We start from the raw sequence: 21,768 nt of genomic DNA on the forward strand, positions 1-21,768 counted from the left end.
AATACTTTCAACGTTCACTAACAAATAGCTGGAATGAACAAACGTCCAAACAGACTTCTCCTGACATAAGGTCCATCCGCTAACATTTTTTCCCGCAGATAATGACACTTTTCTTGTTTCCCCCTCCATATTTTTACGATTATGATTCTCTCTTCGATCACCAGAGCGACCGTGGCCGTTATCAGCGTGCAGGCACCATTACCCCACAAGGCCTGAATGAACCAGAGTAATGAGCAAAAAGCCTCGCAGCGCTCTCGACCGTTGATCAATACCATTAAACAATGTGCATTTTCAAGCGAGTCGCGTTGGAGAGCACAGACACTTAAATGGATATTCCTCATAGCACTAATGGCTTTGAACTAGGCCTCCATTACCATGTATAAAATGTTGCTGATTAACATAATCAAATGTCTCTCAGTGGATTTTTTTTTTGGTGTCAAAGATAATATGAAAAGACAGAAGGGTTGCTAATGTAATTAAGCGCATGCTATAATTACGACAGCCAATCACATGACCTCTTCTCCTAACAAAGCTGAATAAATAGTCCCATTATGCTGATGAGTGCATTGTGGTTTTACACAATGTCACATGTTTCTACATAGGACAATAAAGTTGTGCAACTTTGACAGAGCTAGCATGCTAAAATAATAATAATAATAACAATAATAATAATAAGACAGAAAATAACCACGCACAAAAAAAAAGCAAAAACATTTCTTTTTGAGGTAACAAAATGTATGTTTCTATTCAAATCGAGTCAGGAGGATTGCTGAAAAAAAAAAAAGGGCTATTATGATCAGTAGATTTAATTAAAAATGGTTTAATTTGCATCTCGGGGCTCTCCTCGTCACATCCATCTTGGCTAGCGGCGCCATTCTCCCTCCATATGTCCAATAAATAAATAAAAAGCTCAAAGAGATTTGAGGGCCTGACAAATTATTATTATTATTTCACATACAATTAGCAAGATGCTAATGGCTATGGTATTGATTGCTCGGCACATTTACATCAAGGTCATATTAAAATGTAATCAAAAAGATTTGATAATTCCTGCTGAGCCATAAAATTAAAAAAAGTAAATCAGGAACTCGGGCTTAAATGTCCGCTGGCACTTCCGATTAACTGGAGTATATTTTTTTTTATTAATTTGTATGCATTCATTTTTGGTTATTTTTCGCCCCCCCCAACATACTAATTATAATCCCTCAAGGGGACAGACAATTTATATTATGCTGTTGTGTGTGTGTGTGTGTATATATATATATATAAAATTATTATTATTATTATTATTATTATTATTATAGACACAGAGCCAGGGTAGTTTGAGTGTTTCTGTCTTTACATATTCTTTGTATTCAAATATCATCATCATCCAATAAAAAGTGCAAATTTCACAAATTGTTACGACCATACAGAGACAGACAACCATTTACATCGTCACTGAATAGGTACTGAACCCATGCCAAAAAACAAAAACAAAAACAAAAAAAAACAACTTCCTATTCACTTATAAATTAAGGAGTTACACACTTTTTATTCTTGTCACATGTGTTGACGTTATTATTCATCACATCATCACTATTGCACAGCACATCTATTGTGTTTCACAATCTTTAATAAGATGTTGTTGCGACGCGGAGCGCTAATTGAGTGACTGATGGTGAGGTTGGCTAATTGATCGGTGGAATTGAGTCAGCGGGAGCGCGATTAATGGCTCAATGATGAGCTGGTTGGAATCAAACATCATCAGCATCATAAATAACCACTTCGCACTGCGAGCATTTGCCGTCACTCAAAGCAATTTCCACAACTCAAATGTGAAATCTGCTCAATAATTCATTCAGGAGGGAGCAATAACCACATTCTTGACATAGAATTGAGGTGCATTTAAGATTTGTGATGGTTATGTGGAGCCAGTGGCTAACAAGTGTGGATATTAATTGCTTTAGATAGAAATAATTGACTAAAAGGGACGTAATAGGAGTAAAAAAAAATGCATGTTCTTGCCATCAATGTTCATTTCATACGATACTTTATGTTTTGTGGTTGAGGAAATTGGCTTTCTTGCATTTCACTACAAATATGAGTTTACAGCACTAATTGTCCCTGTATTGTCCCCCAACATAATATTAAAAAACATTTTTTTTTTTTTTTAAATCAGCCAATCATGGCTCACCTGTTTTCTGAAGTTGCACTTTGATTGGTCGCTATCTCTGCCCTGAGCAACTGTGATGTCATTTTGAGTTGGCAAATAGTGACAAGATGGCTGCTCCTGAGATGGATTAAAAAATGTTGCGACTAAATTAATATTCCACAAACGCAATATTATTAATTAGAATTCTCAGTTTAGACATATAACATATTGTAAAGGGAAATATGGGTTGACTTCCCCTTTAGGAGAACCATTAATTCTGTTTAGAAAATGTTTAGGAAACGTTTTAAGTCCGTATCCCACTGAGGGGTGAACGCGTGCGATGCTAGCAAATGTTGATTTCACTTCAGGTCTCGTTCAAGGGCACAATTTTTCCGATACATTCCTAAATATTTCTAATTTCCATTTTGAAAACTTTTTTTTTTTTTCCAACAATTATATTTTCCAGCCAATCATTTTCTCATTAGGATTGCGGGTTAGCTGAAGCGTATCCCAGCTGACTTTGGGTGAGACGTACACGTACGGTAGCTGAACTCGTTCAAAGTTCACAAAATTCACAAGGCACATATAGACAAACAACTAGTCACACCTATGGATCATTAATAGTCTTCAATCCTTGCAATAATTCATCCAGAAGGGAGCTACAATCACAGCCTTGATGTAAATTGAGGCGTTTTTAATATTTGTCATTTATCCACACCCAGTGTACAGCCAAGTAATGAAGATATCAATTGGTGTAGGTAGAAATACCGTATTTTCCGCACTATAAGGCGCACCGCACTATAAGGCGCACCTTCAATGAATGACATATTTTAAAACTTTTTCCATATATAAGGCGGTACAGTAGAGGCTGAGGTTACGTTATGCATCCATTAGATAGTGCTGCGCTAAAGGGAATGTCAACAAAACAGTCAGCTAGGTCAGTCAAACTTGATTAATAGATTACAAACCAGCTTTCTGACAACTTCATTCACTCCCAAAATGAATAAACAGCTGTTTTATTATTTTCTCTGAGGTAAAGTATTAGTATTAGCTAGCGATCCAAGATGGCGGGATCTTCTGCGCATGCGCGTCACCGATCATGCAGGGTCACCGATAGCGTCTTGACAGCGAGACCTGTTGTGGCTCAGTATTGATCCATATATAAGGCGCACTGGATTGTAAGGCGCATGGGCAGCTTTTGAAAAAATTGAAGGCTTTTCGGTGCGCCTTAGAGTGCGGAAAATACGGTAAATGACGAAAGCACACAATAGGAGGCTAAACAAAAAAAGGCAAAAGAGAACCCTTATTTCATGCCAACAGACATCATCCACCATATCCGAGGAAGCTCCAGTATGTGCGTTTAGGAATGAGTTCGCGCGGCGCCTGGGAAGATATCGCCACACGTCCAAAAAAATAAATAAATAAATAAAAATTCCTCATCAGTGGCGGCTCAACTCCTCCGCAGCAACTCTCTGATAGGTTAATCCCTGTATCACACTTCAACACCAGTTCACTAAGCGGCTTAAAAGGACACATTAGAACAGTGACAATGACCCGCTAATGGTGTTACATTTCTCTGAAGCATTATGAGCTATCTTTGACACCTTTATCGCATAATGAGATCTGTCAATTGGGGGGGGGGGGGGGGGGGGGGGGGAGATCCTGCGCGGCGGTGGCCAAGGACGTTGATGTTTTACATAATAAATAATGACCTAGAAAAAGGCAAGAAGTAAACCTTGATCTGTTTGCAGTGCAGGCGAGAGAGAGGGCAACCCCTTGGGGGCCTTGAAGCTCAGCGTGACCATTTAGATTACTCACCAAACATAGCTCAGTCCCTGACCCACCGTACAGTATTTGATGGATGAATGCCTCATCCATCCAATGGCTGTAAAGATATTTTTCTTACAGCGATGTGCCCACACAAAAATAATGCTCATTTATCACTCCATTGTGGTACTCAATTATCATTTTCCTTCCTTGATAAAAAAAAAGTTAAAAAAAAGGTGTAGTTTCATCAAATGAAGATCTGAATCCAAGCCCAGTAGCACATAAAAAAGTAATTACGATATACATCGTTCAAGTGCATATCACAGTCAGTTTTATTTGATATCTGATTGGTTTTCTACGTCTGTTCAATCAAACTTTTTCTTTCATTGCACCATTTGAGACTATTCGCTTTCATCTGTTCAAAAGGTATTTAAAATCCTGCTTTGGTTCCTTGCCAAGCAGGCGGTTATTTACGTTTGATGTTTCAAAAGTTTGACTGCATATATTATTACACTGCGTTTAACATTAGTTAAAATTCGCTCCTGTGAATCCAAGAAATCGTTTTCATTTGAAGGAGAATAAACTTTTATTGCCCACTTTACACAGCACGGGTGTCAGGTTTATTTCTTTTCATTTCTTTTCCGGTGATTTGTCAAAGAAGTAGCTGCGATTTGTGTCTCGTGGATTTACTTAAGTTAAAGTTGAACCGTCTATCTAGCCGCAGCTGTAGTGCTTGTCCTCATTGGGGTCAATTTAGGCTTGATTTAAGAACATAAAAATAGAACCTGAAACATGTTCTCCAAGCAATCCCTATTCATAGAGAACAATAACAATTCCTGACAGATGTGACGTTTCTGGCAGTAATTGGCAGGGATGTAACGATATCCAAACATCACGATATAATGGTCACGATAGGATTATTATCACGATATTGGGGGGGGGGGGTTGGCGATATTTAAATAAGATGACAAAATTGTAAAAAAAAAAAAAAAAAAAAAAAAAAAAAAAAAAAAAAGAGAGCTCATACTAAAAAAAGCACAATATTGTACTTTTGTACATAACAGCAAAGCATATAAACTACCTACATTCTCTAATAACAATATTGAGGCACTGACTTGCTAATGCAAACACGCGTTGATCGTTTCACAAGCAAATTAGGTTCCCCTTCATCTGACAATTAGCATCGATTTTAAACAGACGGCCAAAACATCCCTAATGAAAATTAAATTGCACTAATAAACTAGCCACTAGAGGGTGCTAGAACTACACAAATGAAAATCAACCGGATTTTTTTTTTTTTTTTTTTTACATATTTGTTCCTTTTAAATATTGTGAACATGACGACGACGACAGTATTGTGGAAGTTTTAATATCACGATATTGCCCTTATCGTTACATCCCTAGTAATTGGCAATGTCATTTGGTAAAGAAACACTATACACATCTAAAGTCACTATCATTTATTTTTTTTTATTGGTGTTTGTATAGGTTTAAAATGTCCCATATGCATGTAATGAGACTTTGCTCAAGATGGAAAAGCTAACTACATCTGTGCTACAACAGACATTTTAGTTTGGTTATGTAATCATGCCTTCACTGAACACACAACTGGCACACGTGGAGGAAGAAATGGTTAGGGTGAAAGTTTTCAAATTTTCACTTTTCGACTGTTTAGATTAAATCAGGTTTGTCAAATTCATTTTCATTGCGAGCCACATTGGTATTTTTTTTACTTGGTCTGAGGAAATATTCTAATATTTTGAGATAAGATATTTGGCTGAAAATGCCATAATCAGCAATATTAAAACAATAAAAGGCTTGCAATATTTCAGTTGATTAGTAATGAATCCAGAATGTATGACATTTTGCTTATTTAATTGCATTACAGAAAATAATGGACTTTACCACAATATTCAAATTTTATGAGACAGTCCTGTATATTTAAGTTAAGAATGTATTTGGTGACAAAAAAAAAAAAAAAAAAGAGAGAGAAATTTGTTTTCTGATTTCTAATATTAATAATAAGTGAACGAAAAACAATTTTTGAGCAGGTTTTTTTTTGCCAAAATAAAAATAAATCAAAAGACACTTTATTGGCTTTAGTGGGCCACAAAAAATAACACATAACTTCGTATAATACAACCTCCCAATATTCACCCTTATTTTTTGTTATATGTGTGTATAACATGGTCCATTGATTTGTTGGTGTCCTTTAATATCAGACTGAATAATATGAATGGCTAAAGATTCAAAACATATCAATAAAGTGCAAATGAAAACTTTGAAAATCTTTTTCTTGCACTTAATTTTAGCAAGGTATTTTTATTTCTTTACATTGCTTCTAAATGCATTTAATTGCTTGTGACAGCTTTTAAATATACTATTAATTACAGTATGTGACGCATCTTGAGTTACGTTGTGTTAAACAATGTGAACATTTTTCATCCCTCGTTAAGCCCCCTGCATAATTTGATCATTTTACAAAGAAATGAGTTCTTCACAAGATTTGACAGTCAAATGTTATGTAGCAGAAAAACAGCTTTAACTCTCTTTCAGGCTTTTGTGTAGCACACTGTTGTCACGCAACTGGAGTTGGCCCAAACATGGAGCAAAGCGTCCGTTTGAGTTTGATAGTCTCGTTTCTTTATTGTCGCACCTCGTATAAGCAACATAAACAAAGACACTAACCCAGACCGTAATGTTGTCGTCGTCGAGTGCACTAATCCAAAAAGCGCTAAGCGCTATTACTTTTAATTATCCCTGACAGCCACTTGCTTGAGTCGACACAAAGCACATGCAAACGAGCTGTTCGACTCTGTCACCGGGGAAACAGGAGACGGCACTGTGCCCGCCCGCCCGCTGAGAAGGCCTTTTTTTCTCTGCATGACACGGACATGGGCGCCGGTGACCCGGCCGGTTGCTCGCCTACGTCTCCTGGGCGGCTGAACGCCGCGGCCCGCCACGTGGCATCTGCTGCCGTGAGGCCGTGGGGGGGCTGTTTGCCGGCCTTGTCCATGGCACATTTCGAGTGTTACCGACCAACGTGCTTTCTGAACAGGAAGTGGCAAGGTCACCCTGCACTCGGCTTGAAAGACCCCCACCTGCCACATTCTGCTCGGCTGTCACATTCCACCCAGAAAAGGGGGGGGGGGGGGCATAATAATGTCCCCACGTTTGTATCTACAGTATTTTTTAGGATTTGCACAAAAAAACTCGACATCTGAAATTATATCTATAGTCTCATTTGGAATGGTGACATTTTGGATGCATTTTATTATGGAAGCCAGAGAGGGCAAAAAGTGGGGGCGGGAGGTGCATTTTACCCCTGAAGGTTACTTGTAATTCCTTGCATAGTTTATTCAAATAGTGCCCTAACCGTAGTCTCCGGGATTTTTCCCTTACAGCAAAGAAAAGCATGACCTTTACATTTGACGCTTGACAGTTCTTCACAACCGCCCAAGTAGAACAGATGAATGCATATTTATGTGTTTGTCAACCAGCTCTTTATCTGCTGGAGAACAAAAGACTGAAAAGAACGACAGCGCCTTGCGAGACATCCGCACACATGCTTGATGATTCCCTCAAGGTTTGGTAGAATTTGATTTCCACCGAGAATATGAATATACACTATTTTGACGCGGTCAATAAGATTTAAATACCATGTTTTAAAAAATATATTCAAGATTCATTTATCTTAATCTTTAGTCCAAACCAAGAATCAAAGTGTTTTGGGTAAGATACACTAAGAGTTTACATTTTTTTTTTTTTTTTTTTTTTTTTTTTTTTTAGGTGTGTTGTATTTTTTACAAGTAGTCATCGGTGACTACTCAAAAATTGAATACTTGTGCTGGTATTGGTCTGGGGGAAAAAAGTGACATCAAACATCCCTAAATTTTTCTTTTTTCTTATGTTAAAGCTAAGGTCCGTTTTTCCGTTGTGGTTTGTGAACAAAACATTCAAAACTGACGCTCGAGAAAGCAGCCAACCAGGAATGCGTTTGAAACCAGCCCACCAATCAGGAGTGGGCGTTCCCACAGCCACATTTGCATATCAACACCTTCTTAACTCTTTGACCGCCAAAAACGTTTAATAACGATCAGTAAAATCACGATGTATGCCGCCATAAACGTTAAATGACGTCAATTAAGTTTTTATTTATTTTTATTTTTTTTCTCAGTGCAACGTCTAAGTGCAGTGGTGCCTGGTCAACGGGTTGTGGAATCAAAAACACCCACTAACTATGGCCAGCAGATGGAAGCATTGTATCCCTTTTCGTGAATGATCAAATCCTTTGTCATATCAAAGGTTTTTTGATAACGTGTGGCAGTAAAAGAGTTAAAATAATCGATTTTTCAGGAAACACAACAAATTTAACCATTTGCATCATGAGGAGATAATTTAGCTAAAAAATAATTTTTGCCCCCAAAAATGACTTAAACGAGTCTCCGCCCAGAAATCCTTTTGGACCATACCTTTGTGTGTCTTTAAAATTATTTTGTCCCTAAACCAGATAAATGGGAGGGTTTCATCAGGAAGAACATTTGGGATTAAAAATAAATAAATAAATGTTCCAAATATCTGATGTAAGATGGCAAGTGAACGATTACCTATTCTGCAATAGTGTAGTATTTGTTCGTTCTATTTTAGAATGTTTTGTGTCAATTATAATCCATAAAGAATATAGCATAATATGACAAAACTAGAGACTTCGGGTAGAACAAAATCAGAAAACAGACAATACCAACCCGTAAAGGATTATCAGCTTTCTTGTTATGCAGTAGCAGTTTTTTTTTTTTTTAAATACACACTCCCCGGAGGGTTTAAATCTGTGAATTTCAGAAATATTTTTATGTAAATGCCTTTTCTGTCACGCACTATTAAGAATATTAAGGGAAGCGAGATGAAAATAGACGCATAAATAGCTCAAAATTAATATAATTACATTTAAGCATAGCAGAAAATAACGGAGATATCATTTTGTTATTTCAGCCTACGCTATGTTCTATTTAAGAACCGCTTTATAATGTGCATGTATCTCGCTATTTATACTGTGCACATTTGTGTATGTGCGTGTGTGTAAGACGGAGCAAACATGACACTGTTGACTGGCTCACGCTCACCAACACACACATTGAAGGCTGCCTGGGTAAGGGGCCAAGGAAACAAGGTGTAGTAGACTCAATAGAAGTGCCCCCCCACCATCAAGGTGTAGGATGAGAAGCAGCATACAATAACATATGTAACCTTACAACTTCCATATACAGCAGGGGTGTCTAAACTTTTTCATTTGAGGGCCACATACAGAAAATCAGACGGACGCAAGGGCCACATAATGTTATGAAGAAAAAATGGGTTTAGTCCTAAAAATTGTACAAATAATTTATTTCTGCTTTTACATATTTAGAAAAATGCTACAGTATATAAACCAATTTATTTGTAATTTGGCAGTCGGGTTATTATAGTTTTGGAATTTTTCATTTTAGTTTTTATTTTGTTTTGAGTTTTGTTTTTTTAAATTTAGTTCGTTTTAATTGGTTTTCAGGGTGGTTCTGTTAGTTTTTTTTTAAATTAGTTTTAGTTCCTTAATAAATGCTTAGTTTTAGTTTAGTTAGTTTCAGTATTAGTTTTATTTATTTTTTTAAGTGTAGTATTGTGCGCAATATTTAAAAAACACCATGGCCGCGACGTCATTATTCCGGTTTATATCAAAATAAATTACTAAAAATTTAAAATTTTAAATTTTTTAAATCATTCCCAAAGGCTCATGCATTAAATTAATTACCAAAGACTAAAACGAAGGACATTTTTGCTATAATTATAGTTAGTTTTATTTTAGTTAATTTTGTAAACATAAAATGTAGTTTCAGTTAGTTTTCCTTTTTTAAAAAAGCATCTTTGTTTTTATTTTATTTCGTTAACGAAATTGTTTTTTGAATTTTAGTTTTTTCGTTAGTTTTTGCCAACTAAAATAACCTTTAATAGGACCTGTGTTTTTTTTTGACACCCTCCCTTCTTACTTTGACCATCTCCAAGCATTTTTTGTTTTTATTTTATTTGAACTGAGTCAAATGCCATTTTTAGCATGTGTCGCGGGCCACTAAAAAAAAAGGACGGCGGGCCGCAAATGGCCCCCGGGCCGTAGTTTGGACACCACTGATATACAGCATTTACAATGGGGCATGCCTTCCTGCAGCATCATTGAACATAATTGGACAACCGCGCCTCGGTGCTGCGGAACTTCTGTGCTGCACCATTAAAAGGTCCTGACTCACCTTGTTTCAAGTGCAAAGCCTAATTGCCAGCTTCCAGCAGCTGGCAGCGGGATGCGTCTACTGTGAAGGCTGATAACAAGCACAGGAAAAGAAAAAAAAAACGGACCAAGCGAAAACCCGTCTTGCTCATAGCGGTGACTTGCTCTTATTCTGAGATCCAGCAGGAGACAGATAGGCACCACAATGCCCTCTGTGACTCCTCGCCATACGTTTGACTCATAAATGCAGCTATTATTCTAGCACCCGCACGGTCAATCTTAAGTGTCTCTATAAAAAGGAGTCATTATTCAGAATGCGGTGCCCAAGTCATTTAGCGCTATAAATGAGGCAGTCTTTAGACCTTCGCAGTTCACCCGAGACTCATTCGGACAAATTGTTAAAATCAGTGATGAATGGTGGTTGTGTTCACCAGGTGATACATTGGTGCTGCTAAAGGTTAATAACCATCATCGAACTTGCTTTAGGTAAACTAAACGAGAGAAGAGTACAGTGTGTGCTCCCTCGAGTATTTACATACACACACAAAACCAATTTACTACAGATTTCCCCTTGTTTCACTGGATTTGTTTCACACACACGCAAAAATAAATAAAGACACCTTTAGAACACACGTGTCAATGTCACAAGTGTCAAGCTCAAGGCTCAGAGGCCAGATTTAGTCAATTATTTTAATTTTGGAAAAACAAATACATTTTGATTCACTTTTATCCCAATATAATTTGATGTCCGAAATAGGGATGTGTGAGTATCAGTACCCGGTATCGGCATTGGGCCGATACCCAGCCTTAATTCAAGGTGCCGGTATTCGCGACAGCGGTTGATACCAGTATCAGCCAAGCTTCTGTAGCTTTTTTTTTACCATCAGGAAGTAGAAATTATCTGTCACTGTTGTGGTATCAGTACTTGGTGTCGGTAGCAGTGATTACTCAACTGTTGAGTAGTCGTACTGGTATCGGTCTGAAAAAAAGTGGTATCGAGCATCCTGAGTCAAAAGGTATTATTACCATTCTTTTATGTTACTAAGCAAACAGTGAGTATTCACTGACATCTGGTTTTGAAATAATCATCATCATCATTATTATTATTATTATTATTATCCATATCTTTAATACTACTACTAATAATTTTATTATTATTATTATTATTATTATTATTATTATCCATATGTTTAATACTACTACTAATAATTTTATTAATTAATAATAATAATAATAATATCCAAATGTTCAATACTAATAATAATAATAATTTTATTATTATTATTATCCATATGTTTAATACTAATAATAATTTTGTTGTTATTATTATTATTATTATTAACAACAACAATATCCATAATAACAAGAATAATAATTATTATAATATTAACAATAATAATAAGGTATATTCGAGTCTCACAAGAAAACCTGAAGAAATCCTAAAGTCTCATGACATATTGAGGGGTCTGTCTTTTGGGGGGTGACGTTAGAGGTATATTTTTACCATAAATTTGGTCCTCCTCTGAATTCGACATCAACATCAGAGGTTCCACTGGGTTTGGCTATCCCACTGGGGAATGTACAAATTGCCTCCAAGATTTCAGGCCACCATTTATAGTGGATGGCCCTATGGGGCACAGTTGACCACATGCGTGACAGGATGGGGGGCCGGGAGGTGGGGTGCTCCCCGCACAGTGCACACACATCACACTGTTGCCTTTCTTTCACTACTGACCTCAATTTGAGACGGAAAAATGACAAGACCGTAGTTGTGCACATGACTCCAATGACAGGCTGGGTTTGGGTATTGGTTCAAATCTCAATTGGACAGCCATCGAGGCATAAGACTTTCAGTTTTCTCTAATTGAACAGTATTGGAGGACAAAATGGAAGAAAACTGGTTCTGCTGTCTTACCTGAGCTGAGCTGAAGCCATTTTTCAACATCCAACTTAAATTTGTTATCAGAATTAAAAGGCTAGTCATGTGAGTTCAATGGTGTATGTGTAGTTCCATGAATAGAAAATAGGCCATGCTTAAGCTTTGGGAAAGATCCTGGTCTGAATTGCTGTTTATGTTCACACTTGCGGTGTCACCTCACCAGTTGACACAGTGACAGAACCAACAACAGAAATAGTGTGAAGAGAGAAACTAAGCACAGACAGTGAAGAAATTGTTCGTAAAAACGGCTTACCTTTTTTTGTGTGTGTGCCTCAATTGAACTTCTGTCATAATGCAGCGGGGCTGAAAAAGATCAAGATAGATTCAAGTCAACCTGCACATGTGGTTTAACAGGGAAAATACTGCGACTTTGTCCAGCTGGCCTTGTACAAGTCACGGACACTGGTGAGGGCCATGGCAACACTATTTGTCATAACGTCAACAAATTCAGTAATTAATGGTCCGTAGCCTGTCACAGTTTATGTTACCAAATCCGTTTTCTGTCCCCTGTGCTCTGGAAGGGTAGGAGGAACCTTAGGTCCTCCATAAATGTTTAATCCCTCATCATTAAGACAGCTATTTGCTTGCAGTGACAAATGTTCCCTCTGTGGAACCCCATAAGCTTCGATCTAACGCTTTCCATTTGCGCATCTACAGACAAGCTACACATTGTCAAAAAAACAAATTATATTTCATATAGAATTGTATCTATACAAGAGAGTGTTTGCATATATCCATGCAATGTGCATGCATCTGTGCATCTTACGTTAGCCTGAATTTGATCAGCTGTAGCCCGCTCAGTGTTTACAAGGCCCAGGGAACAATGACAGTGTGTGATCAGGGTCAGTCCGGCCAATCCGGGTCTGTCCCAAACACAGCTGGCACCAGTGGGCTCGCAATTGAGCTTGGGAACCGCGCTCGTTCCTTTTTGATTAATGTGAGAGCGAGTCTATGGGAGACTGCCAGTCCTGCCCCCACAAACTACCAAAAGAGGAAAATGTGGGCCCGCTGAAATATTGGTAAGTGTGTGCAAGATGGGATACAGCTACCACTGGAGGGGGAAATTATTCACATTTTATTAGCGCTAAAGTGCTGTGACATTTCATTCCTGAGAGAGGAAGACATTTAAAAGGCAGTGTACAAACTCACGTTTGCTGATGCACTTTCAGCTGTTTATTGAATGGGACAAACAGTTATTCCATAGCTGTGTCGTGACCAGGGATGAGATTTCAAAATATGGTAAATAAATTAATTTCTATTAATTCAGAGATTTTGATGCACGCAGGTGTCATAGTTCTGATGGAAAGACTACCTGTTAGACTACCTGTGCTAATATTTAGACGTGGTACGAAAATTGTTAGGTGCACCAGACACATGTCAAAAGAAACGCCCGCAAGTGGTCTGCCAGATTCCCAAACAAGCGAAACAAAGACTTACACAAAAATCGAAGATGCGGTAGTTTTTATGCTCTAGCGCAGCTATGCTATCTACGAATATAGATCCCTTCGACACATGTATAGTCAAGTGTTGGAATAACATCCCAACAATCAAAGTAGTAATTACAGTATTTGCACAAATGGTGGTGGACCCTCGACCAGACGCCAATTAGTCCCATGTGCATCATCCAGTTAAGACAAATAAATGCCTCAATTTAACAGACTTGTTTCTTTCCCCACCAGGAAAGGCACGATTGCTCAAATGCAAGCTGCTGAGCACAGTTAATCTATATTGTTAACCAAAACAGAAGCACCTATGGACGTACACTCCCAGATGAATTAAAGCATGGAAAGCAAGTTATTTACACAGATTAAAGATTGTGCCATGCATTTATTATAACTAGTATTGCAGTTCTAGATAATAATGGTAATTAACGTATTTTCACGACTATTACGCGCACCTAAAAGCCTTCAATTTTTTCAAAAGCTGACCATGCGCCTTATAATCCAGTGCGCTTTATATATGGATCAATATTGAGCCGCAACAGGTCTCGCTGTCAAGACGCTATCGGCGACCCTGCACGATCGGTGACGCGCTAGCTAATACTAATACTTTACATCAAAGAAAATAATAAAACAGCTGTTTATTCATTTTGGGAGTGAATGGAGTTGTCAGAAAGCTGGTTTGTAATCTATTAATAAAGTTTGACTGACCTATCTTACTGTTTTGTTGACATTCCCTTTAGCGCAGCACCATCTAATGGATGCATAACGTAAACCCAGACTCTACTCTAGCGCCTTATATATGAAAAAAGTTTTAAAATATGTCATTCATTGAAGGTGCGCCTTATAGTCGTGAAAATATGGTAATTTTATTTTAAAGTCTAGCTTCACTTGACATACATTTTAATATATATACACGATTTTTTTAAAAAGACATTTAAAAGTATGTTACAATTACGGCTGTCAAAAGTTAAAATTTCAAGTTCCTTTAATGCAGTGTTTCTCAATTCCGGTCCTCAGGTACGCCTAGCCAGCCTATTTTCCATGTCTCCCAATTGCTGCATTGGGAATTGGGAGACATGGAAAACAGGCTGGCTAGGGGGGGCCTGAGGACCGGAATTGAGAAACACTGCTTTAATGCCACTAATTTTTTAACGTGCGATTAATGACCGCCACTGACTTGGAAAGCCTATACTGGGGGAATTCCAGTCGCAACGCAACACACATTCACGTAAAAAATTTAGCAGTCATAAATTTAATAATAATACATATATTTGTGGCGACGGGGGTCAAGTTGAATTTTACAATTTTAAAAATGTGCAGAATGTGTGCACTGAGCTGTCACTAATGTCTTACAAATGTAATTATGCCATCTAGTGGCAGAAAATTACCTTAACACAAATTAATATAACTTTTTTTTTTTTTTATGAAGACCCCTCTCCAAATAGAATCTGCAAGATTTAATATAAAAATTCATGGTTTTATTCATGTATATTTAAACAACTGTATACTTTGACTAGTGCCTTGTATCGAATGTATTGGTACTCATGGGTTCTCTTTGTCCATTTGCCCAACACAATCCTCGAGAGTAATACCCCAATGGGGAGAATATTGTGGTCCAATCACCTGGTGTGAAAATGTCAACCTTTCCTTCTGACATTTAGCCTTCCACCACAGGGGGCGTACTTCTAAAGTGCATCATATCAACAACAACCCACTATGCCGTTATAATGTCAGGTCAGAAATACGTCTAACGCTGATGTGACATCCGGTAAAAAAAAAAAAAAATCACAAATCTTTTCAAGATATGCGCCGGCACACGGGAAGAGGTGCTACACGGGATGCGGTATCTAAGAGACAGCATTCCTCTCCGTGCATCCCCTCCACCTCTTTTTCTCTTCACCATCCCCTCCTCCTCCTCCTGTTCCACCCATCACCCTCTTCCCCAGGTGGCTGTGAGGCCCGGCCTGTCTGAAATGTGATAGGCATAATCCCATTTAGTCTAATTGCATCTGCGGGAGAGCAGCCCTGTGTGTCCCACCGCGTGCCGACCAAAACCCCTCAGAAGACATTTATATGTACACCCACGGCACATAGGAAGCTCCCTAAAAAGCAGCAGCGCATGTTGTTGTTGTGCACCATATGCACTGCACTGCAAAGTCCCACTGCATTTCTTTGTTTGCCTCCCAAAAGTAAAACACCGGCTTCCATGCGCGCATTGGTGGGAGGGGGTGAGAGTGAACGTAAAGGGGGGGGCGGCTACACCCAGTCTTGCATTAGCACAGACGAGACAGAGCAGTCAGACAACCATGTTAAGAGAAGCGTGCTGCGGCAAATGGCCTAATGGAAAGGCTGAGGGGTGTAATTTGTGCATGTGCGCGTTTGTGTGTGCGCATGCACCCTTTTCCGAGGGGGGGGCTGTGATGCAGCGGGTGCCGCCACGGGGAGGCCTGGGGAGTGGTCGGCTGCGATTGAGGTCGTAATGACACTCCCAGGCTACAGCTCGCATGTTATTCACACTAGACTGGAAAAGGGCATTAGGCATGGGAGGCCAGTGGCATAGCGGCAACTAATCATCATGCGGTCGCACAAATAAAGCTCGCCTTGCATCGAAATATGCACAAACACATTTGGGGAATTAGAAATATGGATTCTATGATGTACATGTTATATTTTTGTTTTGCAGCTGCTTTGTATCAAGGTCTTCTTGTAGGCAGTGGCATACTGGCCACAGATCAATCAGCAGCACAAAAGAAAATCAATGTCCTCGAACTGAGTTACTCCCCCTCCGAGTGCAGATCATTAGATTCTGACTTCAACAGAAGCACAAAGCAAAGTATCATGCAGTGGAATTTAGCTCTAACAAGAATTGCACAGCCTTATTCTACACAAGAAAATAGCTTAAAGAATCACGTTAAAGGGGCTGTCTGCCGGATTCACTCAGAAAAATGTACTTTTTAAATACAGGATGTACACACTTTAACTTTCTCTCAGTCTACACGTCTGTGTTTATGTTAATCTTTGGTGGTGATTTCGTCCTAAGCACCCACCCCACCCGCCTGTATTTTGCCATTTTGTGTTTGTTTTGTAAACAGCGGGCCGTTTCTGTGTTTACACCCCTCCAGCCAATCAAGGAAATCCAGTTAAATAACCCTCTCTAATAGTAATATTTCATATTTAGGAAATGACTTCATCAGGTTTCAATAGGACAACGTTTGCCCTTGTGAACATTGCAATTGTTTCTTCCTGGTCTAATGCCAAAAAATACAATCTAACTTTCTTTCTATGGAATCGCACACAAGCGTCTCAATTAAAAAACATGCAAATCATAATCTGTGAACAGAAATTATTATCATGATGATAATAAATAGCCTGCCTCTTTATGATGGGATATCGCACATATATAAGTGCCATTTGCTGCTTCATATTCAAATGTGCTCCATATGGCCACATTGTTTTGGAGACGGGGACAAGAGAACGCTCCATCACCTGTTCTTTGTGCGCGAGGATAAAACTGCAGTACGGCTTTTTTTTCTTCAAAACCAGACAGCTTGCATGTACCTCTCCCATATAAGAATAGCCATTACATTACAGAATCTCCAGCTGTTCCTTTATCCCCCCACTCAATCCAGTCATTAAAACTTTCACATCTTTTTCAAACATTTCTGGAGAAAGCTGCCAAAGCACGCTCGGCAGGAGGACGGCATGGAAAAAAATTTGTGACGTGATACGTTCTGGTTTTGCCAGATGACTTCAAAACATTTGCATTTCCCCACTTGTTTTTTTGCCACATATGTGGTATTACGCTGCGTGAATAGAGCGGATCCACATGCGGCCGAGCCCTCTAGGCCCTCAACTCAAGGTGTGTGTGGGTGAAAATTCGATTACACTCAAGTTAAAGCAATTTCCTGTGGAAATTCACTTCTTGTCCTCTGTTGCAGGTGAGCTCCCCGCGGACACGAGTGTCTTCTCAAAGAAATGAAGCACCTATAAACACAAGCCTTAAAGCGGGAAAGTAGAGCCAAAATGCAATTAATATGCAAATTCAAGGGTGGAACTTAATGGGGAGCCTTAACAAACATTCGTGTGTTCGGAGATAAGGCAGCTTCCACATTGTTTTCCTCTAACCTCTGCCAGTCCAAAGTCAAAGCCTTCGGGAGTTGCGACTCTCGCGCGGATGTCGCTGCTAATTGATTATTGCACTGGGAGAAGTGGGACAGTAAGGGGCCAAGTTCGCCATCACGCCGAAACAATTTGCGTGTCTTCCTTTTATGTTAGTCCGCGTCATTTTAGCGCAGGTGAGCAGCTCACCCGGAGTATTGCGAGCTCGCCGTGGGTGTCGGGTTTGTTGTAACGGAGGAAAGAATGGAGGACAAGGAAGAGCGGTAGAATTGGTTGCCCGAGGCGAGAGAGGGAGGGCAGCAGAGAGGCTCGGAGTACGCACTCGGACTGGGAATTCATTTGCCATTCCCGCGTCGAGTCATACTTCAAGGGGCTTAGAAGAGAGGAACGAGGAGGCCTCTGATGGAATGACACGCCTGATGAGAGCGGGAGAGTAGAAAGATAGCGACAGAGGCAAAAAAAAAAAAAAAAAAGATGGACAGGTTGGAATCCTGAGGGTCGATGCTGCAGTCGATGGATCTAAGTCACCGGGGGGCACGTGCCCTTCTCCTCCCCCTCTAGCGCCGTCCTAATGATTCATCCGTCGCCTGCGGCATCCCGTCGTTTCCCCGCCATGATTCACACCCGCTCCCCGAGCTAAATGATGGCCGCCTTCCCTCGGAGAGTTCCATCACTCTCCCTCCATCTTCTCTTATCATCAAACAAGTATATGAGCTGAGACCACAGCTTGATTGCATCGAGGAGCCCAGCTCAGCAGTTTTTATGACACCATGCTCACATCCGCACGCACGCGGTCGGCCTTGATGGCATTTTTTTTTGCGGGAGGAGATCTCCATCTTAAAATGCTTGAGTGTTTACAAGTGATGATGCAGAGGCGATTTAGTGGAGGGCAGCGTAATTCTACTGGCAGGACACTATAAATGTTGATTAGATGAAGGTTGAGTGGAATATTTAATCACCCCGGGCCCATTTGGTATTCTCTTCACTCTTTCATCCACGTTACCTCTGGTGGGGGTCGAGATCACGGCAACGGTTCACACGGCGTGATGACAACACAGACCTCAGTCCGCAGTTATGTGATCACATGCTGGATGATGACTAGAGGAAAACGAAGGCCAAAGCACAGTGAACTAGCCAAAGCTTTGATTTGAACTAGTTACTCCACTGAATCCACGCAGGTATTAAGAAACTACAGTGGTACTTTGACTTATGAATTCATCCTTAATTTACTCATTTTGCATATCAAATCGATTTTCTTCATTGAAATGGAGATCCAGCTGACTTTGGGTGAGAGGTGGCAAACACTCTGGACTGGCCACCAGCCAATTCCAGACACATATAGAGTTAGTTCAAAACTGTGCAGCATTACTTTTAACGGGAACCAAAAAACATGAACATATCTTGCCAATCCTTGCATCCTGGCGTCCTGTTAATTTTAGAATTGATTTTAAGATCTTACTGTTTGTTTTTAAAGCTTTGAACGGGCTGGCTCCTCCGTACATTTCAGACCTCTTCCAGAAGTACACTCCAGGGCGCGCACTTTAGTCTGAGGGCCAGTTCCAGCTCGTACTGTAGACGAGACTGAAAACTAGGGGGGATAGGGACCTCTCTGTGGTTGGCCCGAAGCTGTGGAACAATCTGCTTCTCCACATTCAAACTGCTCCCACAGTGGAGGAGTGTTTTAAGTCTCGTCTTAAGACCCCACTTTTATTCTTTAGCTTTTAGTTCAATGTAAATTTTGTGGTCCTATTTCGTTTTGTTTCTTTTTTTTTTAAATTCATTATTTTTTTATTATTATTTATGTATTATTTATTTATTATTTTATTTATTATTATTTATTTATTTTATTTAAATTATTGTGTTTTAGTATTTTGTCGACTTCTTTATTTTTATAGTTATATATGGTTTTACTCGATTTTATGTGTATGATAGTGAGCAGATCTCAATGTGCAGCACTTTGGAAACGCTTGTTTAGCAAATGTGCTATAGAAACAAAGTGATTTGGATTGAAACAACTGAATCTGCTGCAATTGGTTGGCTACCAGTTCCGGGTGTACCCCGCCTACTGCCCGAAGCCAGCTAGGATGGGTTCCAGCACCCCCCGCGACCCTTGTGAGGAGCAAGCGGTTAAGAAAAATGGATGGATGGACAACTGAATCTGGTGCGCTCATAAGTTGACTTGTGGCTTGTTGTGTAAGCGAGCTAGCTAAGTCGCTACTAACTAGCTACTTAGCTAGCTCAGCTGGTTATCTTCGGGCTAAGCTATTTATTGGACAGGAGATTGTTACCTGAACTGGATTTTTAGGAATACTATTATATACATTTCAAATAAATATTTAAATTTATATGAACATTTTTGTTCTTGTAGGTGATTCAATGGCAATTAGCTGCCTCCAATAAAGCCTTGACCACTATTAGAAAGAAATATACAGTATTCTGCAACGTTACCTCGGTTCTACTTGTAATCTGTGACAAAAAAATAAATAAACAAAGCAGTCTGACTACAACAGGTGGGCGGGAAAAAAAAAAAATGAACCGAGCATGATTTGTGTGACATTTAGTGGAATCACAAGCACATCCTTGATCACCCACCCATGCTGTCACCATCATAGTCACACACCAGTACAGAGAGAGAACGAGCTGGCATGTACTGGCCCCGTGATTCGAGTGCGTCGAGATCACCTGCCCAAGTCCAATCAGCGGCTCTGCTGATTGCGACAGCTTGCCGGCGAGGAGAAATGGGGGACTTTTGCCGGTGGTTGAGGCAGCGAGAGGAGTGGGGGCGGGGTTGCCGGCTCTATCACCGGCGAAGCCATGGCGGGGCAGTGGGAAGCTCCGGGAAGCTGCGGCCCTTGGGAGGACGCAACCCCTCTCTGGCCAGACGGGGTGAATCAATCATCTCCAAAGATGTCAGCATCTGCCCAAGCAATTTCAGATTGGAATAAATGGCAGATGGGGATGTTGTTCCCTCTGTTTAATCAGTTCCACCAAATGTGGTTTTATCTCTTATAAAATGAAACCATCTGTAGCACGTAGGTGTAAGGATCAAGTGAGGGAGGATGCCGGGAGAAGTGTGTGTGTGCGCATGATTCTGAATGTGAGCATTTCAAGTATGTGCATGTGTGTGTGTTGAAAGAGGCCAGTGAGAAAAATGGAACACGGCTAAACAGAAGTGCAATAGTGGGAGTGACACAAGGGGGAAAAAAAGAGAAGATAGATGCACGCGTAGCCATTAAAAATGAGGGAAAATGTAATCTTACTGCAAACTCACACCTCCACTCTCATCTCCGCTCTCTTCCTCACAGGAGTACCACCCAGGGGCCCTTGCTATTATATCTAGAACCATCTATTTCCTCCTCCGCCTTCCCCGAGCAGAAAGTGGGGCTGTAATATGGTCGCCCCCAACCCATCGGAGGAAGAATCTCCTGATAAATTCTCTTGTTTTTAACAGAGTAATACAACTCCTCTTCCTGTAGGGGTCTTCTTAAAGTTTACTTTTGAAAAGATTTTGAAACAAGCTGAAGCTATTTTCACATGTTCAAATATGTATTTTTATTGTTCTTATTCTGGGGGGAAAAAAATGGGGGGATTTATTTTCCTTTTTTTTTTTGCTGCCTAGTGTTCGCTATCAGGATATTTGTATTTTTCATGAAGAATGATGTAAGAGGCTGGTAGAGCTGAATGGGACTCTGTCATTGTTAATGGAAAAAGTTCCATCATAAATGACTGTATTTCATAGTAAATAACAAGCCAACCAATGTTGTAACAATCACAATCTATATGTTAGTGGTGTCAAAATTAGTGTGTTAATTTTGAGTTAATTTAAAGTTGCTTTAACACACGACTAATGGCCGCCCTTACTTGGAAGCCTGTACTGGGAAAATTCCAGTCACAATGCAGTAGACATATCCACGTCAATATTTAGTATTGATAAATTTAATAATGCATATACCGGTCAAGTTGTATTTTGCAATTTTAAAAATGTGCAGAATTTCACAAGTTACGTCATGTTAAAGATTAAATAGCTCTTAATATGAAAAGAAAAATACACTGAGTTGTCGCCAACGTCTCACAAATGCAATTGTGCCATCTAGTGGCAGAAAAATGACCTAAAAAC

The 21,768-nt window shown here is 39.6% G+C and overlaps 1 long non-coding RNA gene across 4 annotated transcripts in view; it reads right to left on the reverse strand.

Annotated features, from left to right (window-relative positions):
* Positions 1-21,768, reverse strand: part of LOC144031715 (uncharacterized) — a 186,502-nt gene that overhangs the window by 67,921 nt on the left and 96,813 nt on the right. For all 4 annotated transcript variants that reach the window (XR_013287590.1, XR_013287589.1, XR_013287587.1 and 1 more), the window contains one exon: positions 12,344-12,393. This is a non-coding gene — a long non-coding RNA (uncharacterized LOC144031715). The remainder of the gene's footprint in view (positions 1-12,343; positions 12,394-21,768) is intronic.

This window comes from Festucalex cinctus, chromosome 12 (assembly GCF_051991245.1).
Source record: "Festucalex cinctus isolate MCC-2025b chromosome 12, RoL_Fcin_1.0, whole genome shotgun sequence".
Taxonomy (NCBI): Eukaryota; Metazoa; Chordata; class Actinopteri; order Syngnathiformes; family Syngnathidae; genus Festucalex; species Festucalex cinctus.